Here is an 18439-nt window from a genome sequence, read left to right on the forward strand (position 1 = left end):
CATAGAATTTCGTTACTGCCTTACATAGATTTCAGATCAATTAATGCACACCTTGATTTAGAAGAAGGTAAATCTTCTGGCCAATTTAAATTTCTCAATGCATATCTTGTGAATTTTCTTCATATGTTTATGATCCTACCAGAAGAATTTTTGTTAAAGGGTTTTTCAATAAGGTTGGCTAGATGGTCATAATGTCAATCGTGACGTTAGCTGTGTGGCACGTAGCTACATCCTGCTGGAACCTCATGTAATCTAGGTCCATATGGTCGATATGGGCCAAAAGAAATTAGTTATCATCGTTATGTAGTGCTCGCTGTTGACAGTGATCGCCTCACTAACGTCGTTTTCAAAAAAGTACGGACTAATTACGTCGCGTCGTCCCATAGAGGCCAAATTTAGGGTCTTCTTAAAAGCGATTCGTAGTCTTTGGACTTTTACCCTTCTGGAAAAGTCTACGTCGCTATACAGCCCGTAAAGCTCATCGTTCCATCTTTTCCTCCACTCTCCTTCGATGCATACGGGACCGTAGATCACACGAAGAACTTTTCTCTCGAAGCGACCCCAAGTTGCTTACATCCGCATTTGTCGTAGTCCATGCTGCTGCACCGTATAGCAGGACGGGGATGATAAGGGTCTTATATATCAACACTTTGGTCCCTAGAGAGAGGACTTTACCACGCAATTGCTTTCTTAGTCCAAAGAAACAGCGGTTAGCAAGAGTTATTCTGCGTTTGATCTCAGCGGTGGTGTTGTTTTCTGCATTTACAGCGGAGCCTAGGTAGACGAAGTCCTTGATTAGACATGGCTCTATACAGCTCGTCCCTGTAGAATGTAGATGTTGTTATATGCGGCCTTAAAAACGATGAAAAGATGGTGGGTGTCGATTTGGTGTTCTTGGGTTTTTTCCAGGATCTGCCGTAATGTGAATATTTGATCAACTGTGGACTTTCCTGTTCTAAGGATTGATAAGGACCTATCAGGTTGTTGACGATTGGATTTAAACGTTCACACATTACGGCACAGAACATTTTATAGGCGATTCCTCTATAGTTAGTGCAGTTTAGAGGGTCTCCTTTTTTCAGGATCGGGCAACCAATACTGAGGTTAAATTCATCGGGCATGCTTTCTTCCGACCATATCTTACAGATAAGTTGGTGCATGCTCCTAATCAACTTATGTCCAGCTGCTTTATTATACTTCAACTTAGATATGGCAATCTTTACTTCGTCTAGGTCAGGAGGACGGGATTGTTGGCTTTCGTCGTCTATGTTGAATGGATCATCCTGCCTGACAGCGGCAGGATGATCATCGTCGACGCCGTTATACAGTCTGCAGAAGTGGTCCTTCCATATCCTCAGCATTAAATGCGGTTACACTATGATGTTTCCACTTTCGTCCTTGCAACCTTCGGTTCTTGGTTTATGTACCTGTGAATTTCGTTTCACCTGTTCATGAAACTTTCGAACTTCATTCCTACTTTTAAACATCTCAACATCTTCAACTGCATCTTTCTCATGATCTCTCTTTTTCCTTCTGAGAAGTCGGTTTTCCTCTCGCCTCTTCTGCTCATAGAGCTCATGCGTAGCTCCCGTCCTTTATGTTTGGCTGCATTTGCCTGCCGACATTCCTCATCAAATCAGGGGTTCCTTGTTGGTGGCTGTTTGAAACCCAGCTCATCAGAAGCGGCTTTTCTGATTGCATCTTGGCAATGTTGCCACTGGTTTTCGATACCTTGTGTTGGCGGCAGAGAACTTCGAGAGAGGCTACTTGTAACTCGGTTGGAAAAGAACTTGGAGATATTAGGCTTTCGACGTTTTACCTTCTCCCAGCACCTCCTTGTTTTGCCTTGGGTCTGGAAATCTGAAGTGCTACCTTAGCTACAACGAGGTAGTGGTCCGAGTCGATGTTAGCTCCTCGGAAAGTTCGTACATCCAGTTCCTTTGTGGATGTTGAGATGTGGAAAACGCGTACTGGCTACCATGACGTTTCGCCCCGCAGCAAAATCTATGATCCTGAATCCATTGTCGGAAGTGTTGTCGTGCAGGCTGTTCTTCCCGATTATTCCACCAAAGATGTCTTCCCTTCCTTGCTTGGCATTAAAATTGCCCAGGACTATTTTAATATCGTAGCTAGGGCACTGCTCATATGTTTTGTCTACGAGCTCGGAGAACATATCTTTGGTGTTGTCGTCTTTCTCTTCTGTGGGGGCATGCGCGCATATCAGGCTAATGTTGCCGAATTCAGCCTTGATGCGTATGGTCATGAGGCGCTCATTGATGCACCTATAGCTCAAGACTTCTTGCCTAAGTCTGGCTCAGCATCCAAATAAGCGCTGTTGGTTTTCGTGGTAGCAGTCACCATAGTAAATATCGCAGTTTTTCATCCTCTTTTTGCCCGGCCCATCCCATCGTATTTCCTGGATGGCGGTGATATCTGCTTTATATCGTTCTAGGGCCTCCGCTAATTCTTCGGCCGCACGTGGTCTGTTAAGGGACCTAACATTAAACGTGCATATCCGAAGTTCGTTGTCCTCTATTCATTTGCGTTGGTTGTCAACAGTAAATCCGTCCATATCCGAGGCTTGTTGGTGCTTCGCAACTATGAAAGCTTTTACGTGGCCAGGAAGTCACCCCGACGGCACAACCCCCAACCTGGAGAGCCAGATCCTAAGTATAACTCTAAGGATATGGAGCCGGATAAAACCGCTCCTTATAGACCTGGGCTCCGAATAAGTCGAAGAAGCCCTTTAAGGTGTTCACTAAGTAGATCAACCTTACTGGAACTGTAGACGCCACCTTTGTTTCCATCTCGGGAGATGTGCCAAGTTGAAAGAAAGAGAATAGACTGCTTCGGGTTCTGTTGTACACTTTCACGGACCGGATTTGGAATAAACAACTGAATAATCAAAATATTTGAAAGATGTCATCAAAATAAAATGTCTGCCACGGTGTGCCAAAATCACAGGACCTCATTTCCTTCTGATAATTTCCAGTAATCCTTAGACTCTGGATCTCTTCGAGTAATGGAAAGAAAGAAACAATTTTTGTGTTCAGTATTAGATTATGATTGATTGATATATTGGTGCAAAAGTAGTCTAAGGTAATCAAAGGCTAAAATGGGAAAATTGAACTTTCCCAATTTTAAGTTCTTATTAAATTCTTGGTTCAAGTTTTCCTATTATAAGATTAATGTTCTCCGACTTGAACTTAACTAACCAACAAATTAACAAAAAACAACGTAAATATTAATTTCATGACTGATTAGAAACTACAAAGGTTTTCTTTGATCAATGTGACCATACTAGCATAGCTATGTATGTTCCACATATGAGCATTATCCGCATCTTTTCACTTAACCCAGCCATAGATACAATTCCAAGAATAGTAAAAAGATCTCACAATGAAATTCTCTTTATCGTCAACGCACGAGTTGTCAATTGTCACCTCCTGGCATTGATATTCATTCAAGCAGAGAAGGACGAGAAAAAAGAAATGTCAACACACAAAGGGACAAAGCCAAAATAAAAAAAAAAAACAACAATAACACAAACCAAAAACAAATAAAGAAAATAAAATAAAAATACAAAAAATACAAGAAAATTGTATCTATGACATTTTAATATCGCAGAAAACTTTTTACTTTTTTCTCTTTCTATTTCTATCTTAAAGCTACTCTCTCTCTCATTCCTAAGTTCAACGTCAAAAGATGTTATGATGGTTTGTGGCTGACACAAACAAGAACAATAGTAACGGTGTGAGTTGTAATGGAAAAAGTAAAATCCTCGAAGTGCTAAGGAATTGCTTCTCGAAAATAGGAAGAAAAAACACAAACAAAGAAAAGTAAAGATTTCTTATGATGGCCTTCCGTTAATTTTTTTTTTGTCGTTTGTTTGTATTTGTAGTTGTTGGCGGTCCTGGAAATCTTTCATCGAAATGAAGAACTTTATCAGAAAAATGTAAAGGTACGGGAGTACAAAGGGAATTTTTGTTGGTTTCTTTGGTGATTTTATTTTTCCTTGAAATAAGAGAAATTGCTGTGCTTTCACCTGAAACCAATGTGATTTTATTTTATTTTGTTTTGGGTTCATACACACTCGTTTATTGATTATATTGCATTTGATGTTGTTGTATTGATTTAATAAGCTAAAATTACATACGCATCGTATGTATGATGTATAGACATTTTACGGGAAGCTGAAAATGTCAAACTTATTGTTCTTTATCCCCTTGATAGAACATATGAACCACTTTGTAATTCCGATACTTTTAAAAGAAACTGTCTTTTAATAAGTCTTGAGGTGTTAAATCGCATAATCCAGCCAAACAACAAGAAGATTATTGGTGCTTGTAGTAAAATGTACAACAACCTTAGTGTCTTAGCTTCGTCGCGTCATTTTGAAATAACTTGTCGTTACGGTATTTTTCAATTTGCCATTTTCTCATTATGACACCTTAAATAGGGCTTAAAAGCCAAAAATCAAGTAGTCAAATTTTATTAAAAAAATGTTATGATTGAAATTGACGATTGCATCCGTTAATCCTGAGTACTGTATCTATAAGCCCTCAAGATCATGGTCTTTTGAACAAAAACATTTAAAAAAGTAAGAATAAGGGGAGTTAAGCTCATACAATTCTGATTTTAACAGCTTTGCCCCTGGGGAATTAAAAACCGTGTATATTTCAATGCTTCGAAAACTCATTGCTATCTTCTGTGGCAAAGGCGTTACGCTCCTCCAATATCATTTTCCATTGGTAGTACTTGCATCGAGAAGACTGAACAGCTTTTAGTTCTAGGTATGTGCATCACAAACCACCTCTTGTGGAGTGATCACATATTTGACAAGAACATAAATGCTGCTAAGTGTTTAGGTTTTGTCTTGCACCGTGCATGAAGTTTTTTTACTCCACTTATCTGGTTATAATTTACAAGGCTTATATTCGTCTGAAACTAGTGGATAATAACTTACTTAAGTCTTTTGGGCAGAAATGAAAAAAGAGTTTCAAAAATGGTAGGAGATCGTTCTCTTAAAGAGGCATTTGCTTGAACACATCTGCAAGATCCCATGTCTTTAAATTTTTTATGGATAATTTTGTAAACAATGCAAATTAAATTATTCCCTTAAACAATTCAACCGCACAAGGATCGAAAAAAGTCATCTTATTGACTATTTTGGTAGTCAAATTGACTATTTGATAGTCAATTTTCACCCCATAAGGGCGATAGTCAATAGAACAATTTTCAGTTATCAGTTTTGGAATCCGAAATTTTTTTACAATTTGGTAGTCAATATGACAACTTACGGTAGTCAGTAGTACTATTACGGTAGTCAATATGACAATTTTTGCTGTAAGCCGTTATCTAGTTCGACTACCTCATAGTCAAATCCAGAAGTCAATTTTTTAAAATAAGGTTGTCATATTGACTGTTTTGGCAGTCAATGCAGCAAATTTTACGTTGACTATCGGCGATTGTGTGTAATGTCCGTACTTCTAAGAAATCTCATCAGTTTACCCTTGAGCCCTATTTCACACTTACTGTTAAGAACAGGGATTCTTTTTAGCCAAACTGCACGACTGTGCAGCTAGCATTACAGCTAGCTAGCAGTCTTGTGGAAGTCTCTTTTTCTAAGATCAGTTGGAAAAAAGATATTTGTAATGCTCAAAAATTATTTTAAATGCTCGTTTCGCCCCTAATACATGAAGTAGAAGATCAAATTTTTTCAAGTACCCGTGGACGTGGAGTAATGTCTTGCCAGGGGTCTAGGGTTCAATCGTTTTCTAGGCCACAGTGTTGTTCCTCTACGTGTCGACTTTAATTGTCTACATTTTAACGTAGACAATCGGTCAACAATGTCGATAATTTAGACAATGTGTCGACAATGTAGACAATGTGTCGACAATGTGTCGACAATGTGTCGACAATGTAGACAATCACTCAAATGTCACAAATAAAATCATTTCGAAAAATTCTGCCTAAACGGATAGACACGTGGACGTGGTTTGGTTGCCGTTGCCGTGATTAATTAAATATAAGTTACAAATTAATTTATAAGAAGTGAATTATTAATAAGAAGCAAATATATCTGGTCGACCCAAAAATAAAGCCTTCCAAGAGCTTGTGTTTCTTTGGGGAAATGGCCTAGTAGGCCATCAAAAGGTTTTTTTTACCATTGGTGCCTATTGTGATTAATTTACAAATCCTCCAAGAGTAATTCTGGTCATGAGAAGTGTTTTCTAATTAAGTTGTTCGGATTCCGCATAAAATTAAAATTTTAAAAGCACCTTTCCGGTAATCAAGTTTATTTAAAAAAATAGTTAAGCTTAATTTTCTACAATTGAAATTACTTCCTGAAAACTATTCAATCTAGACTTCAATTCGAGTGAAAGTGAAACGTAGATCCTAGCTTATAGCCTATTTCTGAATAAATGAGGTTTTCGTCTAGTACAACAAGTGAAATACTATCGAAAGACATCTTGAAATAATGTTGAGTAAATAAAACTTGAGTAGTACCCGTGGAATGATGGTAAGTGTGTTCGACTGTCGGGCCAAAGATCTTGGGTTCAATCGCCGCCTTTGCCATCTAAAGTCGTTTTGACGGGAACTGCCTCTTGCGAGGAATTGACGAATTCTCCAAGATTAATTCAAGTTATAAAAAGTGATTTCTCAAATTAGCCCTTCGGATTCGGCTTAAAACGTTCGGATTCAGCTTAAACTCCATCCCTGACAACAGTATTCGCACAGAGGAATGGTTGAGAGTTATAAGTGACAAGGCCCTAGTTCTCAACGGACTGTTGCGCCACCCAATTTATTTATTTATTTTAAATAATTCAATTTTTACTATAAAAGAAAAGACTCGTATAATAGTATCTTACTTAAAAGGGTGTTTAAAGGGACAGAAAAAGATTCTATCGTCAGAAGCAACCTTCCAAAAGTTGGTTAAGATGTTTTATTATTAAAAAAAGTCACACAAGTATTAAAGGTTAAAGGATGTTTAATAGTAAAATAGACTAACCAGTTTCCTACTGATAATAGCCTAAGATAAATCTTTGCTGAAGCCTTTTTATCAACTTAATTTTGTTTCAAGTCCTATTTCTTAGCTCTTGATTCAATGGAACTAAAAAAAAGGTAATCATGGTTATAAGCAGCAGCGAGAACAACATTTTCATTTAAGTTTCTGGATTTGGAAAGTCTTGAAAGACTCTTAATGAATTCCAACATTTCAAATATTGTTATCTGCTGCTGCTTTGATATTTTGTTTGAACATTGGCTTAAAATTGCGTTTACAGTGAAAATGCAAATTAATCAAATTTTAATGCAGGTATCCTTCATTTAGCTTAGATCCTAGTTTTCTTGTATCAAACTCTTGAAGGTTTTCTTGTATTTTTATAACAAAAACAAGTTCGATATGTCATGTTTTCAAGGGGTGTGGCCAATCTTCAAAATATATTTCAAATTAATAAAATAAGACCTACAGTTAAAGGAAGTCAATGTTGATTTTTGGGAATTACTCATTTACTGGTTAGTGCGTTGGACTGTCATGAGACAGGTCTTGGGTTCGATCCCTGCCTGTGCCACCTAAAGTTTTTATTCACGGGTACTGCCTCTTGCGAGGAATTGACAAATTCTTTTCATGAAAAGTGCTTTCTCAAATCAGCCGTTCGAATTCGGCATATAAACTGTAGGTCCCCTTAATCCCTACAATTACTCGAACACAGGAATGGTTGAGAGTTGAAAGTCACTAGGCCTTGGTTTTCTACGGACTGTTGCGCCTCCTAATTTATTTTGATAAGAGAAAACCTAAAACTGTAGACCAGCTTATAACTACTACACTGTGAGTACTCTAGTTTTTTTTTAAATCATAGGTTATTTCGACACTGACAGATGTTTTTCGTTCAAAACATTTTCTTAAAGGCAGTATTATGCTACCACGGAATATTTATAATCTTGACAAAATTAAAAAACCATTTCCGAAGTGAATTTTGTATTGTCTTGATATTTTGAAGTTTGTGCAAAAAGTTTGTCAGGCTGAAGCTGAACAAAACTTACTGTATCCGTTGTTAAACTCTGACTATTGACGAAAATTTGGATACTCAAACTAAGATTGTAGCACTAAATTCACGAAAAATAAACTCTTCATTGATCTAAGGATCAATATCTTTAAGTTTCACGCATTATCCTGATGGTTGTTCTATACAAAGCAGCTTAAATTTGACAACGACTTTGGGTGGCAAAAAATTGAAATGGAAGGTAAAAGTTAATAAAAAATTTTTTATAAGCTTAGATCCCCTTTAAAACAAGAAGTGTTTTGTTTTACATACTTTCACACATACTTTTTGTCTTAATTCAAAATGTAATAAGATTACAATTAATAACAGCAAGTTGATCGGACCACGCTAAAAATTCAAACCCATCCGGAACACGTTTTGCTATCAACCAAGACACTTTGTAGATTTATTCAATAGCATCCTTTTTCACTTGAACTATACTCAGATGTGTTTAGTGTACTATTTGGACCGAATTCAAGTCATCTCCGGAGATATTGAGACTAAAAAGTAAACCCAAAGAAAAACCCTTTTGTACGTATATCTATAATAACACACCCACATCAAATGACAGTCATTTGACAGCAGCATCACGTTCACGAATCCGAGAAACCACCAATCATCAAGTAGGCAACAATGGACAGTCGAGTGGACAGCAGTTCATAGACAAAATGTCGACAATGTGAAGAGACAGGAAAACTTATCCATCCAATCCCGACAGCACCGTACCGCAGCGACCGGCACCACATCACAGAATCATCATAGATATGCTCCTCCATAGATAGAGATGTCTCGTCTAGTTACCGCATCGCCATCGCCTTCGCCACCACTGGATAACCAAACCATTGTTGTGCATATACCGCTTTCTAGATATATGAATATAGGATTGTCTTTGAATAGAATTTATAGACCCAAATATAAACCACATCAGCCATCTCAGCTCAGCCGACAACAACCGGGGACGCACAGAAACAAATGAATTAATTGAACATGTAAATTACTTAATAGATGTCTAATTTATTAAATTTAAATTGCCTTAATTGACCCCTTGTTGGCTTTGATGTCGTTTATATTGAGTTTGAGTGTGTGTATTCCTCCGTCCGCCACCGCCGCACCGTTGTTGTTTCATTTTTGTGAGATTTTTTTATTGTTCAGACGTCTATAGAAATTCTACTTTATATGCGTTTGTCATCATAGAAGAAAAGACGACGAACAATGACTCGCGAGATGTGGCGTGATATGCGGAAGGAACACAATCATCTCCTGGTCCAGATACTATATGAACCTAATTCAAAAAGATAAAACCTCAATCTTTTGTAATCCACGTCCATAGTATTGCCTGAGTCTCTATCGTTGACTTAGGTCGGCCTCCTGACTCGCAGCGGGCTGCGGCGGTGATGGTATGCCTCCTATCATTACTCGTCGAGAACTCTCTTCAGCTTCGACTTGGACTTCATCCACCCGCACAATACCTTCATAATACACATTAAACATAATTTGTGTGATGAATAATGGGCCTGGACAAGGCACTCACATCTCCGGCTTTTGTCATCCATTTACTGTGCAATGACATTTGCAGACAGTGTGATTTAGGCCCACTTGCAAAAGTTGTGACTTATGAATGTTCAACTCGATGGAATTTTTTTTTTGTTTGGATTTAAATTGTTTTTGTTTAGGGTACGTTTCATTTGTAAGGTGATTCGAAGGAGTATTCTAATCTTGAAACACTGAAATTGTAAACGGTGATGAAGTTCTGCATTTTTGGATAGGTTTGTTGTTAGATTTACTTTGAGAAACTCAAAAGCGGTTCAATGTTCAAAAATTTCGTTAGGCTTAAATTATGAGAAAAGACTATTTGAACATTTCTATGAAAGTTGGGAGTATAATCTTCAGAATTGGAATAGGTGCCAAATGATAGCTTAATAGTAATACAACATTTGTTAGCATGTCAACAAGTCTCTCAACATTTAGAGATATGGCTCCTTAAACACTAATCTTATATTTTTACGTTTTTTTTAAGTGAGTACATAGTTTTAATGAGGTGTACCTTAAAGGTAAAATTTCCAAAAACGCACATTCCTCAAGAGTTGCACGAATTTCATATTCGAATCGATCGATTCAATTATCATATTTCAGCGAAATTATGTATAACAAAAAATAAATAAATAAATATAAACAATAAAAAATGAGGATGGAATGCGACCCACACTGATAACTTCCCATCCCGTCTGTCTATTTGTCTTGCTTAAAAGATTGTTGGTTTAGTATTGGCTTAAAAAAGTTTAAAGTTAAATTATACCTACTAGTTTTAAAATTACCAACAATATTTTTCATATAAAGAAATAGTTTAGTTTGAAAATCTAGTTTTGTTAAATAGATTTTTAGTCGAAAACAATTTGTTACCAAACACTGGATAAACGAAATTAGTTTTACAGATATCAAGAACCGAACATCAATTTTTACCAAATTTTGTGTACTATTTTTTGTAGATTTTGTTTTTTTTTTTATAAAAAAATGGACTGTTGGATTTAAAAAAAAAAAAAAAACTACTGAATGTCGAAAACAATATTTTCTGTGGAATAAAAAGAGTTTAAAGACATATTTTAAATTTTTTAAAGCTTTTTGAGTCGTAAGTAAATTTTTATAAAGTTTTAGTATTATTTTTCCGCAAAATTTTACTGAATGTTGACAACAAAATTTAAAAGGTGAAAGTAGTTTAAAGACAATATTTCAAAGTTTTGATATTTGATTTGAAAATAATTTAAAACTAACTTTTATTAATTTTTTTGTTGGGTTTTATTTTTTGTAAAAAAACTGTCAATTCAATTTTCCTCAATTTTTTTTTCCAAATATTGAAAACAATATATCTTATTAGTAAAAATTAGTTGGAAGCCATAATTTTTAATTTTGAAAAGATATTTAAATCAAAATTCAATTTTTACCAACTTTGAGTCAATTCTATTTATCCCAACATTTTAGTTCGAAAGTGTTATGGACAGGTGAAACGAAATTCACAGGTGCATAAACTAAGAACCGAAGGCTGCAAAGACGAAAGTGAAAACATCATAGTGGAACCGCAGTTTATGCTGATGATATGGAAGGACCACTTCTGCAGACTGTATAACGGCGACGATGAACTGAATTCCGCTGTAATGATGATCCATTCAACATAGACGACGAAACCCAACAATCCCGTTCTCCCGACTTAGACGAAGTAAAGATTGCCATATCTAAGCTGACGTCTAATAAAGCCGCTGGAGCGGATGGCTTGAATGCCGAGATCTTCAAAGGAGCTGGAGATAAGTTGGTTAGGAGCAACACCAATTTATCTGTACGATATGGTCGGAAGAAAGCATGCCCAATGAATGGAACCTTAATATTTTTTATCTGATTCTGGAAAAAGCACACCCTCAAAACTGCACAATCTATAGAGGAATCAGTCTACTTAACATCGCCTATAAAATCTTCTCTGCCGTAATATGTGAACGTCTAAAGCCCATCGTCAACGATCTAATAGGTCCTTATTAGTGTTGTTTTAGACCAGGAAAGTCCACAGTTGATCAAATATTCACATTACGGCAGATCCTGGAAAAAACTCAAGAGCACCAAATCGACACCCACCATCTTTTCATCGATTTCAAGGCCACATATGACTGCATCTACAGGGACAAGCTGTATAGAGCCATGTCTAGTTTTGGCATCCCTGCCAAACTCGTCCGTTTGTATAGGATGACCATGGAGAATTCACGATGCACCGTAAAGGTTGGAAACAACTTAGCAGAACCTTTCGATGTCAAAAAAGGTTTTAGACAAGGTAATGCGCTGGCATGTTATTTTTTTAACATCGTGCTTGAAAGAATAGTGCAGAGCTCACAAATCAACACTAGAGGCAGTTTCTTGCAAAAGTCTGTCCAATTACTAGCATATGCTGATGACATTTATATTATCGGAAGAACTCAGCGTGATGTCATTGGGGCTTTTGTGAGTATTGAGGCAGAGGCGACAAAAAAGGGTTTAACGGTTAATGAGGGCAAAACAAAGAACATGCTGTCGTCAAGAAAGGATATAAAACACCGACGTCTTGGTCAAAACGTCATCATCGACAGACGTAACTTTGAGGTAGTCAAGGACTTCTTCTACCTAGGCTCCGCTGTTAACGCAGAAAACAACACCAGCGCTGAGATCAAACGTAGAATTACTCTTGCTAACCGCTATTTCTTTGGACTAAGAAAGCAATTGAGTGGTAAAGTCCTCTCTCGAGGGATCATAGTGTTGCTATATAAGACCCATTTCATCCCCGTCCTCTATACGGTTCATGGAATATGACAAAAGCAGAAGAAAGCACCTTGGGTCGTTTCGAGAGAAAAGTTCTTTCTGTGATCTACGGTCCCGTATGCATCGAAGGGAAGTGGCGGAGAAGATGGAACGACGAGCTGTACGGGCTGTACAGCGACGTTGACTTAGCCAGAAGGGTAAAAGTATAACGACTAAGATGGCTGGGTCAAATGGAGCGCATGGAAACCAATGCTGCCGCCCGGAAAGTCTTCGAATCCACACCCATTTGACAGTGCAGTAATGAAAGACCGCGGATCAGGTGGCGCGCACGAGTGGAAGGTGACCTTACCCAACTTGGAGCGCGAAACTGGAGACATTTAGCTAAGGACCGAGCTAGATGGAGAAGTTTGTTGGGTGAGGCCCTAGTTCACACAGGGCTGTAGTGCCACCTTAAGTAAGTTAGTCAACATTCACCAAAATTTTGAGAAAAATTGAATTGACAGTTTTCTTACAATAAATTAAAAACCTAAAAAAAAAACAGAAGTTGGTAAACATTTACTTTCGACTCAGTTATCTTTTCAAAATTTTAAAATATTGGTTTCAAACTATTATCTATTATCACTATCATGTTTTCAATATTTAGCACATTTTTTAAAAAAATTAAAGCTAAAAAAAATGTTAAAAATTGGTTTTCGAATAAAAATTTCGTTAACCAAAACAGAATTTGAAATCAAACTCTTTTATCATATGCAAAATATTTTTAGTAATTTTAAATTTTTTATTGAGTAATTTAACTGATATTTTTTTTAAAAAAACATAAAAACCTATAAACCTATTACGCAAGACAAATCGACAGACGGGCTGGGAAGTTATCAGTGTGAGTTGCATCTCAGCCTCGTTTACTTCACCATAGGGTCGATGCACGTCCTACTCAAGTCATATGAAAAGAATGATTAATGTGGAGAAAATTTTTGAGAAATTACTGGGTGGGTCATCCAGTAACTGAAGTATCCTGGATACTATTCCTATAACATCGTCGTGTTGTTGAACATCGTGGTTATGTCTCTTGTCTCATTCCTTTATACTCTTATTTTAACGTTCTTTAGTTTAATGAAATTACCAGTTGTACTTCTCCTTTTAAATAAATCAACCATAAAACTTGCGTCCCTAGCAACACTCATCAGCCAGACTTTGAAGGTACTTTCATTTGACATAGATTATCTAGCCGTACTATAAGAATGTGGAATGCCTTGCCAACCACACTTTGTTTCCTCTTTTTAACCCGCTCTAGCTTTAGAAATTCTTATTTACACCGATAGTGTAGATAGATGACCAATTACTCTAGATTCCGAAGTTTAGAGTCATTTGACCTATTTTATAAGTGGTTGTTTACCTTTATCTATAGGTCTTTTTTGTACACATGTTATTATACACTACATAAGTTCATGATAATTTAGCTAAACTCTAAGCCCGCTATTATTTGTCAAACTTTGATAGTTTTTTTATTAGAAGATATTTTATAATTATTATAGCTTAATATTCACAAGGACCAATTAAAGCAGATTCCTTTTTCAGTATTGATGCCTTTAACATCAAACCTAGAATAATTCGAGCAGATGTAACTATACCTTAGAATCCAGCAATTAGTTTTTCTGACATTTTTTTTTATTCTAGAAAATAGTATGAGTTTAAAGCTGTTATCGCTTATAGGGTGACGCACAATTCACGTTAAACTATCCTCGTCTAACCTAACCTTTTGTAAAAAGACCGACCAAAGGTAGTGTGGATGACGACTGAATCTAGACTTTTCATCAAGTCCTAAGCGGTGAAGTATTATAGAGATAAACTACTGTTCTTATGAACCGTTTATATGGTAATCAATGACCAGACTCAGACATTGTTCTCGGCTATAGGCTAGTGCTCTCGCTGGCTAACTAATACCCAATCGTTGATTTGCTTTTGGCCAAACGCCATCCATCGGAAAAAAAATGCAACAAGAAATAAACATCCATATCCAGCAGATTTGTCGGAACAACGTTGTATCTGTATCTGGTAGGTTTCAAAAACCAGGAAAATGCATAGTGATGGTGAGTGACTATAGGTACTTTCACTGCAGAAGGAGGATAGATGCTTTTTCAGCTTTTTCTGTTTTTTTTTGGGTGAAAACAAAAGCCATATGGTTTCGATGTAGGCTATATTTTATTTTCTAAACTTGCGTCCAGAGCTCTGAATTCGTGTTTTTCCGCCTCATTGTCGGGATTCTATTTTGAAGTTCTTTTTTCTGCGGTACGGATTCAGCTTTTTTGTTTTTTTTTTTTCGATGAAATCAAGTGCAACATCATACAGAAGCAGATTTGGCATTTTTTTGCCTTTGGCTTGATGATCGCATCGTGTGTGTTGATATCTACTCGTATCAATAGAGTGAAGTTGAAGGATTTAACAAGGATTTATATTCTTATTGGGATATTTTGCTTCAAAGTACCCACCTACAGCAGGATTGGTTTGTGTTGTTGTTGCTTCATTGTTCTGAAAGGAATGAAGGAAAGAATGATGTTGTTTTGACAAGTATATTGGACCCTTTTTTGGTTTTGTTAATGGTCCTCAATACAAAAATGTTTATCCGCCTTGTTTTAAGCTGTGCTTCCTTGTGCCATCTTATCCATCATCAACTACTGTGATGGAAAGAATTTTTAGTTGGTCTTTTGGAGTTTTGTTGTGGCCGATAGCAACTAAATGAGAGCAATTAAATTCAGGAAAAATGGTAAAACCTTTTTAAGAATGCAAAAAGTGATTCTGTTAAATCAAAGAGAATTAAAATAAGTGTCGAAAAAGCCATGAAGCTTTGTTGCACATCTTTGAAGTTAAAACTACGAAATAAAAGGTGTACAATAGGGCGTATACTTACTTTTTTTGAATTATTAAAAAGAACCATACAATTGATGAAATCAACTCTAGATTTTTTTTAAGTCCATTTCGTATCAAAATTAATCACAATACTTCTTTTTCATTCCAGAACTTCAAGTTATCCAATATAACTCACCATTTTAAAAGGCAATCTTTCCCCCAAAAATGATGTAGGTAACCATATGCTCTATCGTTCCACCGACAAAAGGAAGAAGGTGTTAAGATATCAAAATGACCCACACCTGTGAGTGAAACAATCCAACAGTAAACTAGCATCAAGTGGGTACTTTTATAACAACACTCCAAACAAAAAAAGAACATTCGTAAGTACAAGTTTTGAATTAAGGCCAATACTAAATAAAAAGCTTTATCTCTCCTCTTGTGGTATTTATCCAAACCACATCTTGAGGGACACCTCAAACTTCTGAAATGTGTTTCATTTTTATTCTGGTTACTTAGCATAAATAAAACATTGAAACAAAAAAAAAAGAAAACTTCAAAGCCAAAACGATGATAAGAAACAAAAGAATCTTAACTAAAAAATAAATGAAAGAGGAACAAAATGCTTTTCTAAGTACTAGTGCCGCAGGAGATAATATTAAAAACTCCTGCTGCCCAAGTGCTTATCAAAGAGTTTTACCGATGACAACAACAACAACAATAACAAAAAACCTGAAAAAAATAAAATCACAAGAAAAAAAAATAATATTTCTTGTCCGTAAATAAAATTTATTTTTTTTTTATTTCATTTTTATGTTTTTGTTTATGTATTTTTATATTTTCATTCGTTTCTGCGTGTTGGAAGTACTACTCTTGTTTTGTGAGGAAAATTTCGATATTGGACGAAAAGCGTGGAATGAAGTGGTTTAAGGTTTCTCCTTTTATATCCTCTTATTTTTCTTTTTGAGGATTAAGGTAAGCTTTTGTTTTCATTGTTTTTGAAGCTTCTGTACTTAACGAGAAAATCTATGTTCTATTTAATTTAGCAGAGGGTGTGAGAGGGATTGAGATGCTTTAAATCTGTGGAATTTTGTTTTGCAAGTTTAACTGAATAATGACAACCGCAGCAATATAATGGAATGTTGATGAAATGAAAAAATACAAGTTAAAATCTTATTTACAACAAGAAAAAGTCGTAAACGAAATGAAGGTTTTATGAATAAAACTATTTACTCAACCTATAGTAGTTTCATCAGTCATTCAATTTTATAATGAAGCTTGAAAACTTTAAAAACTGAACGAAATAACGAAGGAAGGAATACAATTATTAAAAATAAATGTAAATTTAATTTTAAGTTTCCAATATTTAACAAAAACATACAAAATTAATATGGCTAACAAATTGGAAATTCATAATAAATTTAATAAATACAAAATTAAAGTTTCCTATAATTTTTAAGTTTTACGTATTTAGGCATTTTTATATATTGTTGAAATTAGTCAAAATATGTAAGTAAAGTATACATTTTATTTTTGTGTTTAATTTATATAAATGTATCTAATCTTTATCAAAAATATAACTACTCGTTTTGAAATAAATATAAGGTGGCTAGTTGTTATCTAGATAAAGCCTTTTTGCACTTAAACTGTATAAATAATTCGACAAAAAGCTAACCGATTGAAGGTATAATTGCCTTCAGCTTTTAGAACTTCCTACCATAAAGCTAGAATTTAATTAATACAATAATTGACTCCATTACATTTACTTTTAAGTTTGTATGAAACAAAAATTTGTAGAAAAATCCATTTTGAGAAATTGCATTAGTAAGAGATTGGTAATTTAATTTAATTTAATTCTATTTTTGTTACATAGATTTTAAGTCGAAAACAAATTTTTACCAATTTATGTAGCATTTCTTAAATTTTAACAAATTGGAGGAATTAAATTAATTTTAGAGGTATCAAGAACCGAAAATCAGCTTTTACCAAATTTGTGTACTATTTTTTGTAGATTTTATTTTTATTTGTGAAAAAATCGTCTGTTGGATTTTTATAAAAAAAAAAAACTATTGAATATCAGTTCTCATTGTGACGTTGTTTCATGCACACATATCGACAGCTTTTCTTTTTCACATTGTTTTCTATCAAGTCAATAGTATCAGTATTATTAAAATTATCTGAATTTTAAATAACTATGTCGTGCAGAATTTGTCGTAAAAAGACCATTGGGTCAGAACTCAAAGTAGAGTGCGGTGCAGAAAGTTTTATCATGCTAGATGCGCTAAATTAACAGCAATGATCTTGATTTTTATAAAAAGTCAAATAAAACCTGGAGGTGTTCTTCTTGCTGCATTCAACGGCAAACCTCTAGATCATCTTACAACGACAAAACTTCAACCACCACCACAGCCTCTATTATCAGCCCCGCTTCCACTGCTATCAACACCGCCACAGTCTCTAACGCTTCAACCGCCACCACCACTACCGCTCTCACCACAGCCACCACCTCCATCACCGCCACCCCCGCCTCCACCAGCACCATCACATCGTTGGCAAAAGCTAATTCCACTGTAACTTTGGATATGGTTTAGGCCGAAATTGTTTAGCTTAAGGAAGGTCATAAGAAACAAATCGATGTGCTTATCGCAAAAAATATTGAATGTGAAACTAAAATTCTACATCTCGATGAAAAGGTGAATAATTTGGAGCAACAGCTGTTAATGAATAGTATAGAGATATTAAACGTTACCCCGAACAACACTGCAATATCGAACGTTGACACAGCTCTCAAAATATTCAGCCATGGTTTAAATGTGAATATTAACGAAGCTGACATAGATCAATGTTTTATGAAGAAAATTAAAACAAAACAATCAAAGAATATTAACAACAACAATTCACTACTTACTAACTTTAGGTGGCGCTACAGTCCGGGGTGGACCTGGGCCTCAACCAAAATGCGTCTCCAGCCAGCTCGATCCCTAGCTAGATGTCTCCAGTTTCACACGCCAAGTTGGTTGAGGTCCTTTTCCACCTGAGTGCGCCACCTGAGTCGCGGTCTTCCTCTACTGCGCCGTCCCTCGGAATTGGATTCGAAGACCTTCCGGGCTGGAGCGTTGATGTCCATCCGCTCTACATGACCTAGCCATCTATGCTGTTGGAGTTTAATTCTGCTAACCAGGTCAGTTTCGCTGTACAGCCCGTACAGTTCGTCGTTATATCTTCTCCTCCATTCTCCATCGATGCGTAGGGGACCAAAAATCACCCGAAGAATTTTT

General features: G+C 35.9%; 1 long non-coding RNA gene across 2 annotated transcripts in view; it reads left to right on the forward strand.

Annotated features, from left to right (window-relative positions):
- The window catches only part of LOC129943265 (uncharacterized), a 40805-nt gene extending 24255 nt beyond the window's left edge, over window positions 1–16550 (forward strand). For both annotated transcript variants that reach the window (XR_008781196.1, XR_008781195.1), the window contains 2 exons: window positions 15331–16136; window positions 16208–16550. This is a non-coding gene — a long non-coding RNA (uncharacterized LOC129943265). The remainder of the gene's footprint in view (window positions 1–15330; window positions 16137–16207) is intronic.
- The last annotated feature ends 1889 nt before the right edge of the window (window positions 16551–18439 follow it).

Source organism: Eupeodes corollae, chromosome 1 (assembly GCF_945859685.1).
Source record: "Eupeodes corollae chromosome 1, idEupCoro1.1, whole genome shotgun sequence".
Classification (NCBI taxonomy): Eukaryota; Metazoa; Arthropoda; class Insecta; order Diptera; family Syrphidae; genus Eupeodes; species Eupeodes corollae.